This window comes from Sylvia atricapilla, chromosome Z, assembly GCF_009819655.1.
Source record: "Sylvia atricapilla isolate bSylAtr1 chromosome Z, bSylAtr1.pri, whole genome shotgun sequence".
Classification (NCBI taxonomy): Eukaryota; Metazoa; Chordata; class Aves; order Passeriformes; family Sylviidae; genus Sylvia; species Sylvia atricapilla.
The window spans coordinates 8,934,928-8,950,581 of NC_089174.1; the positions used below are offsets into that span (position 1 = coordinate 8,934,928).

At 47.5% G+C, this 15,654-nt stretch overlaps 1 protein-coding gene across 7 annotated transcripts in view; it reads left to right on the forward strand.

The window, feature by feature from the left end:
• The first annotated feature begins 727 nt into the window (after positions 1 to 727).
• Positions 728 to 15,654, forward strand: part of LOC136374069 (muscleblind-like protein 3) — an 88,499-nt gene continuing 73,572 nt past the window's right edge. For 2 of the 7 annotated variants that reach the window (XR_010745807.1, XM_066339236.1), the window contains exon 1: positions 958 to 1,051. The gene's annotated coding sequence lies outside the window, so the exon portion shown is untranslated. Of the gene's footprint in view, positions 800 to 957; positions 1,052 to 15,654 lie in introns of those variants that run through there. The other 5 variants (XR_010745808.1, XM_066339232.1, XM_066339237.1 and 2 more) reach the window with 4 other exon arrangements.

Consider the following 15,654-nt stretch of genomic DNA (forward strand, 5'->3'; position numbering starts at 1 on the left):
TAGGCTTTGGGGGCTGGGGGTATACGGAGTGGGAAGGTATGGAGGCTTTGTTACAGTGGGACTACAGCCCCTTAGAAGGTAGATGTGATGGTATTTTTGGGGACAGTAGGGACACAAGAAGAAGGTGTGATGGTAGTTTTGGAAACAGGAGGGACACGGTGGGGACGTGTGATAGTCACTTTGGGAACAGTGCGGATACAGTGGGAATGTATGACGGTGGCTTTGGGGAGAGAGGGGACACAGCAGGAATACATGACGGTGATTCGGCTGCAGTAGGGACGCAGCCCCTCAGCGGGGGGATGTCGCAGGTTCTGGGGACAGCAGGGTCTCAGCAAGAGGGTGCGATGGTGGCTTCAGGGATAGAGGGGACACGCCAGGGGCGTGCGATGGTGGCTTCGGGGACGGACCGGACAACCCAGGGAAGCGCGATGACAGCTGGGGGCGGAGGGGACACGGCGGGGAGGTTCGGCGGCGGCTCGGGGACGGAGGCGATGCGGCCCCTCAGCAGGTGGCGGCGGCTTTGGGGCCAGGCGGGCTGGGCGCGGGGGGCGCGGTGTCTCGGTGCCGGGGGTCGGGGCCGTGCCGGTGGCGGCGGGGCGGGGGTCGCGGGGCGGTTGCCATGGCAGCAGCCGGGCGGCGCGCGGGGCCGGCGGGGCGCGGCGCGGCCCCGGAGCGTACCATGTGCGCCCGGCGGCGGGAGGCGGCGGCGGAGGGGCCACGACGGCGGCGGCTGCTGCTGCTGCCCTGCTGCTATAGCTCCGCCACGGCGGGCCCGGCGACCAGGAGCCGCTGCGTCAATGTAACGGCGGGGACGGGGCCGGAGGGGACGGGGAGGACGAAGGGGGGACGCCGAGTGGCATTTCCACGCCGCGCGTGGCCGCGGGGAGAGGGGGGAGAGGGGGGGAGAGGGGGGCGGAGGGCGGGCGGGAGGCGTTAAAATGGCGGCGCGCAGGCGGCCCCCGCGCTAAACCGGCCCCCGTGGCTCGCCCCGCGCCGCCGCGCGTGGCACGGAGCGGCCGCCGCTGCCTGCGAGCGCCGTCGCCGCTGCGAGGTAAGGCCGGAACGCCGGGGCGGCCGCGGGGCGCTCGGTGCCCCCCCCCGAGCCGCGGGCGCCCGGGGACGGGGGGCGCTCCGGGGAGGGGGCGCGGCGGCGGCCGGTTCCGGTGGCGGTCCCGGGAGGGCGGGCGGGCTGGCCGCGGGTGCCGGCGCGGCTCCGCATCGCTCCTTTGTCTGGCGGCGGCGGCGGGCCCGGGCTCCGCTCCGGCGGGCGGCTGCAGCGTGGCGGGGGCGGCGTTCCGTTCTTTAGTAGGAAAAAAAAAAATGTATATCACCAAACCCACACCAGAACTAATTTTTGCAGCCAAAATTGTTGCAGGCGCTGCCGTAGTCTCGGACGCTGCTCGGAGCAGCGGGAAGCGGAGTTTTAGTTCTGGAAAAGCAGCCCAAACTCTCCGGAGGGCCCCGACCGCCGCAGCGGCGAGAGAGGGGCCGTAGGGGAGGGGGGATTTTTTTCTTTTTTTTTTTTTTTTTTTTTTTTTTTTTTTTTTTTTTGACTCTTATGAAGACATGCGCATTTGTTCATTCTTGCCGCCGCACTGGAGTCTGCCTAGAAACAAAGAACACAGCCTGGCGAAGTTGATGCTGGCTCCCTAAGTGTCTGGCCTTTTTTTTTTTTTTTTTCCTCCTTTCTTCTCCTTTTCCTTCATTTACTTGCGCCATCGGTAAAAGCCTCGAGATGTTTCCATCAATTATTCCCATGTGCCTGCTCATGGAAACACAACCCCCTCGCCGCCTCTCCCCTTCTTCCCCCTCGCCCCTGCCAGGCCAGGTTACGCATTTTGGAAAGTGCAGCCATGATAGACGGAGCAAGTTCTGTCTCCCATTTTGCCCCGGCCCCGCGGTGTGACAGCTCGCAGGAGGTGTGCCTTCTCACCGGGAGCCACCCCCTTGCTGAATCATCGCCGAGCCGTGGCCGGACAGCTCGTCCGCCCGGGCAGCGGAGCATTCCCCGGCCGAGCATGAGGCGGTGGCGAGGCTGACGCCGAGACCTGTTAACATTCGGCTCAGGCGCCGGCGAGCGGCTGCGGGGAGAAAACCTCCCCGTTTCATGGCAGCGGGAGCCGCGGATGCAGTTTTGAGCTCAAAGGCGAGACGTGCGCTGCTGTAAGGAGCATCCCCTGCCTTTGAGGTAGTGAGAGTCCGACTGACTGGTCCTGCAGCTTTTGCCTCTGGAAACTCCCCTCTCGCTCGGATAGGCTCCGTGTTCGATCAGCACCGGGCTCGAGGAGTGATGTGCAAATTCGTGGTGTTGTGGCTTTTAGCAGTAATCCTGTATTAATAGCGTTTGTAATGGGTATGAACAGTAGTGTCGTGTCTGTGCTATTTGCCTAAAACTAGTTTATGCTGCACTGATGGAAGTCATTGCCTTTGTTACCACCTGGAAATAATGACTTGAGCTTTATGGGGCTTGGGGTGCGAGTGTGTCAGATGCTGAGGTGTTGCTAGCTATCCCTGCCTCCATTCAAAGGCTGCCAAAAAAGTACGAGAGTGAGAGGTGGGATGAGCAATTTTCAGCTGGGGTGTATCAGGCAAGACTAAATTGCAGCAGTTGTTGGACATGTAACATGATCCTGTAATTAGAGTGAGGTTATAGTCTATACCATGTTGAAACTATCGAGTGTCTGAATTGGAGCAGTCTGAATTAAGCTAGTTATTCTGGGATTATACAGAAGCAGAAGTAATGCAGTTAAAGTTTCCACAGAGCAGCTTCCATGGGGTTGCAGAGATGTTTTCCCCCTTTGGTCCTCCTTGCGGCTGTTTTGCTGTTGAGGTGGTGTGTGGAGCTTGCAATGGTTCTGGTCTCCAGGTTGGAGAAATGCCTTACATGGCACAGTCCTGCTCCTTGGAGCTTAATTTACTAATGAAAATGCAAATCATGCATCTCAGTCCTGGGAGGGAAAAAAAGTCCCGAAGAGAGGACTTGGGGGGTTCAGCTTCGTGCAGAAGTGAAGGACTTGAAGGACTTTGTAATTTGGTCTTGAAACTTCCCTGCCCCCATTACTCTCCAAACCTCAAGAAAGATGAGTGTTAGCAAGACTGGTGTAGATGCTGGTCTGGTGGAGAGCCTGCAGGCTGTGGTCTTTTCAGTGCTCCTGCCAGTGGGGCAGGACCTTCCTGGGCTGGCCTCCAGCAGCTCTGGTTTGCTGTAGGGTTGTAGCCGTGTGGAGCTGCACAGGCAGACCTGGGAGGCTGTGCAGAGGTACACTGTGTGGGCACCAGCTCTGCTCTGGGGTGATAATTTCCCTTGGTGTGTGTGTGCGTATCTATAAATATATATATAGACGTGGTACATATTTAAATGAAGTAATTTTAAAGTAGACATGGCCCAGAAAAGTTTGGAGAACTATTTCAGTGTTTTGAGTGTTTATCTTTCAAAGACAATGGACTGTGCTGAAGCTTCTAGGTATTATGGGATGTGTTGGTAGCAGGAGAAGGAGCAGTCTGCTTCGGGCTCAGCTGGCCTTCCTAGGAGTGGCTGAGTTTTATGTGTGCACCTGGTTCAGCCTGTTTACAGCTGTGTGGCTGCTGCAGATCTGGCGCTGCCTTATGGGCCTTTTGGGATATGTTGGCAGAGGCCCAAAGCAGACCTGGTGGTCAGCAAGGAAATTAGCCCCAGGGTGCTGTAAACTGTCCTGCATCTGGCCAGGTCAGCAGAATTCAGGGTGCTACATCCTTTCTGCTTCTATGAGGAACCCACATGGGGAAAGAGGGAGTGAATCTAGACCTTCATTCCTCTTTCCCAGCGCTGGATCATGTGCTGCAGGAAGGTTACTGACAGTAGAGATGCTGGGCAGTTGTGTGTCTGAGATGTTGAATCCACACAGAGGATTTTCTAGTGGTTTTTATGCCCAGTTCCACATCACAAGCAATGGGGACCTGCTCTGCCCTCTTATCCTCTGCTGAGGAATGGATGGCATAAGCCTTAAATGTTATTCTTAGAATTTTACAAACCTAGAAATTTTCTTGTGGGCTTGTCCCATCTTGGCAAGGGGAATATGTGAAGCTTAGATTTTTGCACTTATGATGCCATCAGACTTGGAGTTTTGAGGGGCTGTTCTGCATGTTTAAGGGAATCTCAAAGTGCAACTTAAAAACTTACGACTGCAGAGAGAGAGGCTGCCTTTCTTACTTTTTACAGCATAACTTGCAAATCAGTTTTGAAGCTGGTGCTGTGGTGGAAGTGGTGCTGTTTCTGGACTTTTCCTCCAGACTCTTCCATCCTTGTGACTTAAGAATAATCTTGCTGAATAACAAGAGAAAAAAGGACACTCATTTTAGCCATCACTCAGCTTCTCCATGTGGCCACAGAAATGGTTGTGTTGGCACAAAGACTTGGGGGGCCCAGGCAGGACAGGATGAGGCTGGGCCACAGCATAACTGCACTTCTAATGTCTGGAAAATGGATTTTCCTAAAGGCACAAGTCAAACCATGGCTGGCCTAGTCATCAGTGCCTGCAGCTCAATCAGGAGGCAGAAAAAAAAAGTTTTTTTGTTTTTTTTTTTTTTTTTTTTTTTTTTTTTTTTTTTTTTTGGTGGCTAATGCAGGCACATGTGAAGATGATGAATCTGCAGTTGGGATTTGGTGACTGATGCCCACAGTAGGACACCCCTTCTGTGCTGGTGTTGGCTTTGTCAGTGGAGTGAACCATTGCATGACTCAGATGTGTTGGGAAAGAGTATGGAACATTCATAGGAGCAGGCTTTTTGTACCATGAACCTACTAGAAGTCACGTGTGGGAACGGAGTACTAGAAGCACGAGGCTGTTCATTCAGGGGGAGGCTGAGCGCTGGAAAGCACAGTTTGCTTAGATCTCAATATCCAAAGGTGGTCATAGGAGTGATGGCTCTCTTGGTGTGCTTTGAGAACAGTGCACATGTCCAACCAAAGAACTGCCACATCAGACATGGCATCTTGAATTTCCATTGTCCACGTCCAGCCTCCTAGCAGTCATCAGGGAAAATCTGAGAAAAAAATCTTTTGAAAATGCTAGAAAATCTTGGTTGGGGAGCGACTGCAGCCTGGAAGCAGGGAAGAGAGGATGTCTTTATTGTACAGCGTGTATTTGCTCTTAAAATCCCTTAAAAGCTCTGAAGCTCAAGCTTGCTTGATTTGCTGTGTTTGCCATGTGTAATATTTCAGTGAGAAGTTTCAATTCAGTGTGGCTGAGCTGATGCAGGAGTTCCTTTTAAGGTGATAGGGATCCACTTACCCATGTGTAATGTACTGGTTTGCTTTTTAGACTGTTTTTTGGAGGGGAGGGGTTGTGAGCTGCTTTTCAATTGGTGTAGTCCAGACCTCTGGGTAGTGCATGCACCCATCTCTAGGTCAGTGCTCAGGTTCTTAATTTGTCATATGACTTAAGCACAGACTTTTCTCTTTTGATGAGATTCAGTCTTTAAGCTGGAGCATTTATAACAAAACATTTTGTTATTCTCTGTTCACCTCTAATGCAGCACCACAGGTTACCCACAGACTTCCTGTCTCTGTGTGCTGCTGAAATGGAATTCCTTTTTGTGTCCCCTAAGTATAGAAATTGTATAAATGGATCCTTTTAGTTTGTTTTCTCCAGATTTTCATGTGTGCAAATTGCTGCCCCTGGATAGATGATTTACCTGAATTAATGCTTCTGATGCTTTTTGCACCTCTTGCCTGCTAAGCTGTGCCAGTGTGTGTTGTTCTTTTAAAAGATGTGTATCCTCCCCTTTTTCCATGCCATCTTCCAGTAAGGATTGTCTACCCAGAGCGATGTTATCATCTTCCATTTTAAATGGTGTCAGCAGATATTTGTTTTTCCCCTTCTCTCTTTCTGATGCTAAGTGCTCACCATGGGAATGAGTTGTCTTGTATTATTCACATGGAGCAAATCTGTGGCTTGGCCTGCAAATTATCAGGCCCTGCTGAGTGAGGATGAGGGCCTTGGGAACCCAAGTGAAGGTGCCAGGATCTGTTTGTCTGGGTGTTTTTTGTAAAAGCACGTAGGCCGATAGCAAGCTGAAAAAGTAGTGGCCTTCTGAGCCGGGTATTTTATGTCTGAGGGCTTCTGAATGCATAAAATCAGAGAGAATGTGTCTGTGTAATCCGATCTGCTCTTGAAAGCCTTGTGGAGGGCTGCATGCTGCAGACATAAGCTGTGTCAATAAGAACTCTATTCACCCTCGGAAAACAGCCTCGTGATCGAGCTTGATTGGCAGGCTTCCTAGGGGAGGGCCTTTTTTTGAGAAAGAGCTCTGATTTTTTGGCGGTACTTCTGACTGCCTTTTCGGACTCCCACTTATTGTTCTTTCCTCGGCATGGTAAACTGGGATATTTTTGCTGGGAGCTTGCTGGGGCAGAGGGAGGATTTCATGTAGCTCTGTAACAGGAGTGTGGGGTGAGTTTTCTTGCTTGCAGTGCAGCTCTTCTGCCAAAGCTGTGTTTATGAGCATGAAGGTGAGGGATTTAAAAGAATATGAGCTAGGACTGGAGGTCGCTGTGTGCAGGAGAGTGTACCATACCCTTTTGTGTGCTCAGGGTACTGTCTTGCAGAACAGTGGCACAAAACACCCGTCCTTGTAAAAGTCTTGGATGGTAATGCACAAAATGTGTGGTTGTGCATGCTTATGTGCTTTTCCCCCCCTTGGTTCTGCAGATGTCTGTGTTATCCATAAGTTGGATGAAATTCTGCTTTTGGTAATGCTGCCATAAATCTGCTGTGAAGGCAGTGTTGTACTAATGGCTGTAATTTGCTGGTTGCTATTATATATATAAAAAAATAACAAAAAATCACACAAGGCAAAAATCTAATTCTGCTTTATGAAGTATTCTACACCTGGCATGTAATCTTTTAAAATCTTGTAGGAAAAATCTGCTTGAGCTGATTAAAATGGTACAGATGAGATTTGCTGAAAGCAGAATTTTAGTCAGAATACCAGGTTCTGAGCTGCTGTTCAGTGTGTAGCATTTGTGTAAATGACATTTTCTGCTGCATTACGTGTGTGCACTCAGCATTTGCTCTGCTTTGGTCTTAAAGTCATTCCCTTTGGCAATGAGTTATTGGCTTTAGCAAAAGAGATAATGGCCTTTCAGTTTTGCATGTTTCATTTTTGTTTTTCAAATACTTTGGTCTATCTGTCACTTTTTTTTTAAAGCTTCATGTCCTTTGTCAAGTCATGATTTGAAAATTACCTCATCTGTATGTCTTTCTGGGTTATTCCTGTAGCTGCAGATGAAAGCTTTAATATATAATTAGGATGTAATATGCACGAGCTAAAAAAAAAAAAAAAAAAAGAAAGAACGCAAAGTTATTATTTAAGAGAAATGCAATTATGTTTTGAGCCAATTGAGGCTTGACTTAATTTCTCAGGGTTTGCTGGTGATGATGTAGTAAAACCAAAATTAACTCCTGAAATATGCCTGTCGTGAGTCAGGAATTTGGCTGGTGAAAATGTAGAGAGCCACTGAAAGATGGGGAATCTCCTTGTAAGGTAGCCTGTCCCTGTGCAGTTTGCAAATCGATGCGGCATTTGGGGTCATTCTTGCAGTTCCATTGTCCTGGCTTTCCCACCTGAATCCCCTTCAATAAAGGTCTGATCTTGCCTACAACACCTTAGGTGGGATTGGCCTGTGAGCAAACAGTGTGCAGACAGTGTCAGCCATGGACAGAGTGAGGGTGAGCAGGAAGCACTGGCTTGCTGCTCCTCTTAGTGTGGGGAGGCCACAATTGGGTGATTTGTTTTTACTTCCTGTTCCCAATCTGTTTGGGTCAAAAGTAGCGGTGTTTTTCCATATTAAGATGTCTGGCTTCATTCTGCTAGGCAGCAATAAATTTCACACCACGCACAACGTCTTTCTTATATTTCAGAGACAGTTCATTGCTGTCTTTGACTTTTAATTTGGACGGTGAAACCTTTATTAGTGCTTTCTTTGTTGCACGACCTGCTTTTCAAGGAAAACAGGAAGCCTTTTCTTTTTTTCTTCTTTCCTTCTGTTTTGGAAACCTTTGAAATATCTCACAGGTCTGTAGCTGAGCAGGGAGAGGAAGCTGGCAGGTCTGTCTACCATGCCTGGCTCATCAGCAGGCTCACAGGGAGATGAGGACACCTCAGCCTGCTTCTTTGCTCTTGGAGTTAATTGGGATGCTGGGACTTAATCCATTAGTGCTTGTGAAGCGTTTGGTAATGTTTTGGTGGAAGGTTCTGGGACAGTGTGGTTGTGCAATGCAGGGCTGTGATGCTGGGAAGGGCCTGTGTGGGTTGTGAAAGGGTCAGTTGTTAAAGTGGTCCTAAAGGCTGGAATGGTGAGCTGTAAAACATCTCCATGTCATTGATGAGAAATCCTGCCCAGTAAAGGACAAGCTCTGAGCTATGGCTGACTGCTGGGCTGCTGCTGGGAGTTGTTCTCCAGAGCACCAGGTTAGTCCACAGCATGCAAAATGTTACCACACAGGCCATAGGGTGCAAAACTGATAGAGAAGAGCAAATCAGGCTCTTTGGGCTTTTCCCTAGCTGAGCAGCAGAGGTGTTTGGGCTTCTCTTCCCAAAATCTGGTCAAAACTCTTAGATTGCTGGTCACTCTTCTCTAAGTTGTTCATTTGTAGGATCTCCTACTCTGCAGCCAGCAACTCAGGATGGATAAATCTGTTTGTGGCCATACCAGGTGTTAGTGGGCTCCTTTCAAATATAGTGTTGGCGGTTTTATATAAGTAGTAATAAGCAGCATTGGCCCAGGGGGCTTGTACTGCATTCAGGTACATTTCAGTGACTTTATTTTTGAAGTGCAAAAAAGAAACAGTAGCATGGAGCCATCTGCAGGGTTTCAGGTGGTTAATCCTCCTTTCTCTTAAGCCTCCAGATGCTGAGTTGTATCTGACTGAGGAAGTCTGAGTGCCGAGGTGTTTTGTACACCCTCCATGCCCTTAGACATACTACCCAGGTTTTGGCAGTGGCATCTCCACCTTCCACTTGCACTTGACTCTTGGATCCATATACATATTCCTTTATTCCATGTGTTCTGCTTGTTCCTCAGACCAAGTCCATCACAGATGAATTTGGCTTGACTAATTACTCAGTGAAGCACTTGGTGTGACCACCTCAGTGCCCTTCATTAAGCAGAGCCTAGGTAACCAGCTAACAGTTAGCTGTGTCCCAAGTGCCTGGGCGTGGTCTGACTAATGAAGCAGCACCTTTCACATGGTGCTTGAGGAAGCTGCACTTCAGGTCATGTAAATAAGGAAACCAGAGTGGGCTGCTCTCCTGCAGGATGGAACAGTGAGCCCCTTCCCTCCTGCATCTCCGCAGTGAGGTGACACCTGACCTGTTGCCTCTGGGTGCAACTAGCCTCTCCCCCTTGCTCAGAAATGCAGGCAGGTTATCCCCAGTCTTCCCCATGCCTGCACTGCACACTCCCTTGGACCACTCTGCTCCGGGCACCTCTCTTGGGTGGCTCTCTCATGGGATTGACCACCTTCATCATGATTTTGAGGGTCTGCAGAGCAGTGGGGTTGAGTAGCTGTGATCCATGCTTCTTCTGAGAATGTGGAGATGAATATGGCATGTAGGGCAGATTCTGCATGAGGTTTTATGAACCTTGCTGAAGGGTTGGTTATGAACCTGCTGGGTTGGGGACTTTCCAGCTCTGGTGACTGTGTTATAATAGGACTCATTCAGTCGCTGATGCTCAGGTACCAAGGTTGGAATGAGGATGCTGTTGCCAAATGTCAAATTCATTCTGTGCTCTGTGTTACGTGGAAGGTTATCCTTCTGACAAGACCTTGAGATCTATTGATAAGGTAAGGGAGGCTTCTCACGTGTTTAATAATAATAACAGAGTTATTTATTTTCTATACAGTGCCACCCATCTTGTTTTTTTAGAGATACCTGCATTTCTAAATTCAGCCCAAGTGTAGAGATGCCTCTAGTTGGGTGGCACCACCATTTTGCATGCCAGCTTACATGATAAAGTTTTCCCCTAGGTCTTGAAACATCTTGTGGGGTATGTGTGTATTTGGGACAAGACGTGGAAACCTTTTAACAGTGGGGCATTGCCAAGGCAGAGCCATTGGCTGCTGGAGCTCCCAGGCTGTGCCAGGTGCTCTTGGCTTCATGGGTGCCACAAGAAGCTAAGCCTGCTCCTTCATGCACTTCATATGTTTTTTGGCACTGAAAGGTATGTTCTCTTTCCTCACTGCTGCTGTCCTCTTTCCTGTGCTTTGTCAGTCTTATGAATGTTTGTCCTGGCTGAGGGAGAGGGCAGGAATGATGCCTGGGCCAATGTAACCTGTGCTTGGGTCAGCTGGAAAAGGTGGTGAAAGCGGAGCTGGAGGATGCCCAGTGCTGCAGGAGAGCATCTGCATGGGTAAGGCTGAGTCAGTCTCTGGCGGCCTTTTGCAAGGTGCTGGGGTTTTTTGGTTCAATAAAACAGTCTCATATTTATGTACTGATTTAATTAGAAAAATGCTTAGAGCATCCATTGCATAAGGCTGTGAGCTAAGGCAGGTGCCTTTTAGCAGGAGTAATTCCCTGTTTGAAACAAAAGGAATGGACAATTGAGTTGGACTGATCCCATGCTGTGTCAGATCACCGCACGCTGCATTTCAGACAACTGCCCACTGATTCTGGTTTTGTAGGTGTGGGGATGTGTTGGCTTGACTTCCCAGTATATAGGGACCAGGAGAGCAAGTGGGGAATGCCAAAGTCCAGCCAAGCATGCCAGATTTGGGACTGACTGGCAGTGATTTGCAGATTTTTTGACATGAAATTCCCTTTCTCTCAGTAAAATGTAGATTCAAACACTTGTGAGATGCTTTTTTAGTGCAATCATTCGTGATGTTCAGCAGCAAACATGTAACTGGTGACTTGCTTGTCTGATGGCTTTCTCTTGAGCATCCTCAAATATTTCTGTTGTGATGACTGGGGAGAGGAATTTTTACAGTTGAACTGAAACTTAAATTTCAAAAGGAGTTTTTTCTCATGAAAATAAATCTGTGTTTTGCTTTGCTCCTGTTACTGTGCTCAATCTTCAGTTTGCTGGTGCTGGCTGTAAAACCATTAAATTCTTACTGGGGTGGTGCAGAGTAGTATCTTCGGTTTGAATCTGAATGTTAGTGAGGAGCAACTTGAATTTAAAATCAAGTTTTGGTCACCAGGAACTGACACTTTGTTGATCCCATGTGCCTTTGACATGTGCTATTGTTCTGGTGTGTTCCATGCTGGTGAGTGTCAGCTCCCCCTCCGTAGCAGAGCCCACAGCAGAACCTCACTTGTTCTGTCTGCAGGAGTGACACTACTACAGCACAAGTGAGACTCTCCCCTTGCCTGAAGACAGGCACAGAACCCATTAGGATTGCAGAAACTTCTTCAGAGATTTATGCAGCAGTTGTAAGGTATACTATCTTCCTATTTTTTTCAGGTTAAACTAATGCTACAAATACTTTTTTTAATAAGGCTCCTAATACAACGAAACTGTCAATGGGGAGAAGTCCACTGTGGTGATTATTGTCCAAATATAATTTGTGATAGGCAGAAAGTGAGGCTGACTACAAATGACAGTGATTCTGGGAGGAAGGTAAAAAACCTTAATATTCTGAATGATAGAAGAATGAATTTAAATTCTTTTAATGTCAGTAATCTTTGTATTATTAACCGTAATCTGCTTCTGAGAAGCATACAGGCGTGGCTTCTTTTTTTTTCCCCAGCTCTCTGTAGAACCGCATTAATAGGAACAGAGTGTTTCTCCTGACCTCTGCCTTTAGACTGTGAGCTCCCAAAGGCACACATTTTTCTTCTGTATTTTTGGACAGCATCTGCAGGTAGTGAAAGCTGCCACAAATAAGTAGCAAATCTGGGAGCTACCATAGTCCCAGATCATTTAGCAAGGGGCTAATCCTGCATGATGCTTACAGGAAAGTGAAACAAGGGCTGCAATCTGATATCCTTTCCTATGTGGTTTTAGAATGGTCTTGAACCTGTGTGTTGCCAAAGAGATTCTCAACAGGGCGATCTTAGGAGGACACTGAAAGAGGTCAAGAGGGTGCAGGCTGCTGTAGTTTTGGATGCACAGGTTTATAGATGATTTACCATCAATACAAACGGTATCTATGAATTTGATGCAATACTGTTAGATGGATTGTGGAGGAGACAAGACTGGCTTTAGGATGGTTGTTTGGAGCATTCAGTATGGGGAAAGAGTGCCATGGCGCATCAGACATCTTCAGGTGGGAGGTTATCACAATCAGCCTCATGCATTTCCCTCTTCTGAGGGAGAGAGCTGGTGCACACGAGCTTGGGTTTCTGTAGGAATGTGACATTGCTCATCCTGGAGATCCAGGCAACCAAAATGAGAGAGAGAATTAAAGTGTGAGATCTGCTTGCTTATGACCTGAATCCCCTAATCACAGCCCCATGTAAGTGAAGGTCTTAGGCTGGGCTGAGTAGAGGGCATCTCCACCTGAGAAAATGTACATCCATCCTCCACATCGCAGAAGTGGAGCTTACTTCTGATGAAATACAGCTGTAAGGACCTTAAACCTTGCCTTAAACCAGGCCTGCTATTTGTGACATTGCTTCCCCTGCGGCAGGCACATAGTGGAGGCATGGTGAAGAGAGATATGTGCTACCTGAGCTACCTGTCCTCAGGACATCTACCTTGAGTGCCAGGAAGCTTATCCTAGCGAGTCCATGCCTTTTGGAATTGGTCCTTCATTTAATGGCTTGGATTAAAGCCTTAATTGTACTTAAGTGTTGTGATGCTACTTACTTACTAGGAAGTTACATTGAGGCTGTTCATGCAACAGTGTGGCCGCTTTCACTGACCCTATAATTTCCTTTTGACTGCGGCTGTTTCTCCTAGGGTATCCCACTAATACCAAGCGGGTGGTAATCCCATGCTTTGCAGCATGGTGTTTAGTTTATTTCAGGCTGTAAGACTGCAGCCAGTGATGTAAGACTTGCTGGCTTTTTTCATGTACGTAGCTAAACTCAAAAATTAATTTGAAAAAAATGGAAAGGAATTTATTCTGTCTTGAGTGGCATCAGGAAAGAAAAATAAAAGAGAAAAGAAAAAAATCGTCAGCACGCTTTTGGCATGGAGGTGAAGGGAAGAGCATATTTTTATGGAAAGGTACATAATTTGTTTATTTATTAGATGAGAGGTAGAGATGTTTGCTGAGGGATGGAAGAAAAAAGAAAAGAAAAAACAAGGAGGGAAGAAGTCTAATGCTCTTTGCCTTTTGTAAAGAAATGCTTCAGTTTTCCTTTTGAAGCAGTCTGGAAATTCAGGTTAGTCACCGTAAAGCTGAATAAATAATTTCTCTGAAAAAAAACTGCCAAAATTGCACACATAGCAGGTAGAAAGATTAAAATATTTCATAAAAGGACTTTAAAAGCACCTTTGGCTCAAAACCATGGTACTGTAAACTAAGGGAGAACCTCTGATTTTTCTGTTACCTGAGGATCTGGCTTTTGATTTTAATCTCTTTTTTTCTCCCTCCCCTCCTCCTCCCAAGATATGAAAGGTGTGTTTGTATGGAAGATTTCTTGCAGCACATATTCAAGGACTGTTTCAGAACTCAGACAATTTGATCCAAAGGCTCTTCCTAGCCTTGGAGTTTTGCTTTTACAGCTCCTGTGAATTAGAAGACTATTGGTTCAGCATTGTGTCAGATACAGATAATTGAGGTTTCAAACATCGCCCACAAACACTTACAAAATCACTGTGCAAATGTTTTTGAGAGCTAACAAAAACCTGTATTATTGACTGAAGGTTGAATTCACAGCTGCCTTCTTGGAATAAACAGATAAAAAATAAGCTACTAATACCTTATTTGTGGTTTCATATTCCCACTGCTGCTACTGATGTGTGACTGGGGTCGAGGTTTTTGGGTCACAAGGTGGAGTGCAGAGGCTGGATCCTGCTCAATGTTGATACCCTGTTTGTATGGTGTGTTTGGGCAAGATAGGATAAGCTGTTGTCCATCTCTAGCCTGTGTCTCCTGCATATTGTCCACATGGGGTGGGGACAGCAGGGACCAGACCAAGTGTAGCAAAACAGAAGAGCCAGCTTACTCTTTCACTATACCATTGCAGCAGGTCACTGAGCTGTGCCTGGTAAGGCGCTGTTGGGGGTGATGTGGTATCTAGTTGAAATCCTTACTGTTCAGCTGGTGTCCTGACTTGTGTTTCTGACAAAGAATGAATAAGTGCCAGGGTCTGAGCAGCCTGTTTTAGTGAAAGGTACTCCTGCCCATGACAGGGGCATTGGAAATAAATAATTTGTAAAGTTGGTTTCATCTCCATTCTAACCTTTAAATGAAGCTAGGTATATCAGGCTTGGCTATGGTTTCAGTGTGAGGCCAGAGCTGCTTCTGAGGAAACTTTGGGGACTGTTGACTTAAGGTTCATGTTCTGTTGGGTGAGCTCTGGGGTAAGGATTCAGCTCTCAGAAAGTACTGTGTGTTTTGTTTGCTTTTTGGCTTTTGAATATGTGTGGTTTTTAAAAACAATCCGTTTTGAGGGAGCCTCTTGTCAATAATTGTTGGTGTTCTTGTAGGGTGATCAAAGAATCTCTGCAGGCTGAAGGGGAGACTGAGCATAAAAAGGCCCACATTGGAGTCAATGTGTGTTCACTGTGCCCTTAAGGTATAGGATTAAGCTTGCAGAAAATGAACAAGGTCAGGTCTAGACCAAGAAGTAGACTCTGGAATCCAGCCAAGAGTGTAAGGTTTTTCCTGTAACAGCATCCTAGATGTGGCAGTTGTGTTGACTTAGCCGAAATGAGGCTGACATCTGTAGGTCAGGCCTGATTAAAAAGGAAGGAGGGTGGAGAATAGCTCTGCAGAGTAAAGAAGATTTAAAGATAACCGGGGTGGGGGAGATGTGTGGCCCTTACTTGCAGAATTTGGGTTGGCCTTGGGAATCTCGCTGTGCCTGGGAGCAGGCACCTCCTGGTCCCTCAATTGTCTGTGAGCCCCAGGACACTGTGGCTGCTGCTTCAGTTTATGGGTGTCTTCTGATTGATCCCTTTTCCCCCGAGTCTGACTTTTTGGATAGAAGTCTGACTTGAGCTTTCTTCTGCTGTTCAAGGGATGCCTCCCACACAAACTTTTGGCTTGGTGTAAAACCCTACTGTGAAGACAACACCCACCCTTCACTTTGTTGTGTTGGAGGGTTAAGTGTCTGGGTCTCCTGCTTGGTACAGATGAAAGGTGCTGTATTGCTGAGCTGTGCTGTATGCTGGAGCATTATGTGCTGGAAGCTGCTTCAGAAAATGTTTCTGTGCTCCTTTTGACCTCCATTGTGTCTTTCTGCCCAACTTCAGTTGTGCTGGTGGCTGAGGATGTTGGAGGCTGTCTCTTTTTTGAGAGAAGGAAATAGGAGGGTGATGGCACTTCAGAAGCAGTAACCCCATGGTTTGGTAGAACAGCATATTGTGCCCAAAATTATGCTTCATGATTATTAGCTGCTACTTACACATTAAGTATGTTGCTCTCAGAAGTGCTCTTGACACCATGGATCTCTCTCCTTTGGGATGGGTGAGGTGACATTGCAAACAGTGGTATGAAGGAACATGCCACCTCCAGGGTCAGGAATGTAATTTATCTGTACTTCTTTCCTAGAGAC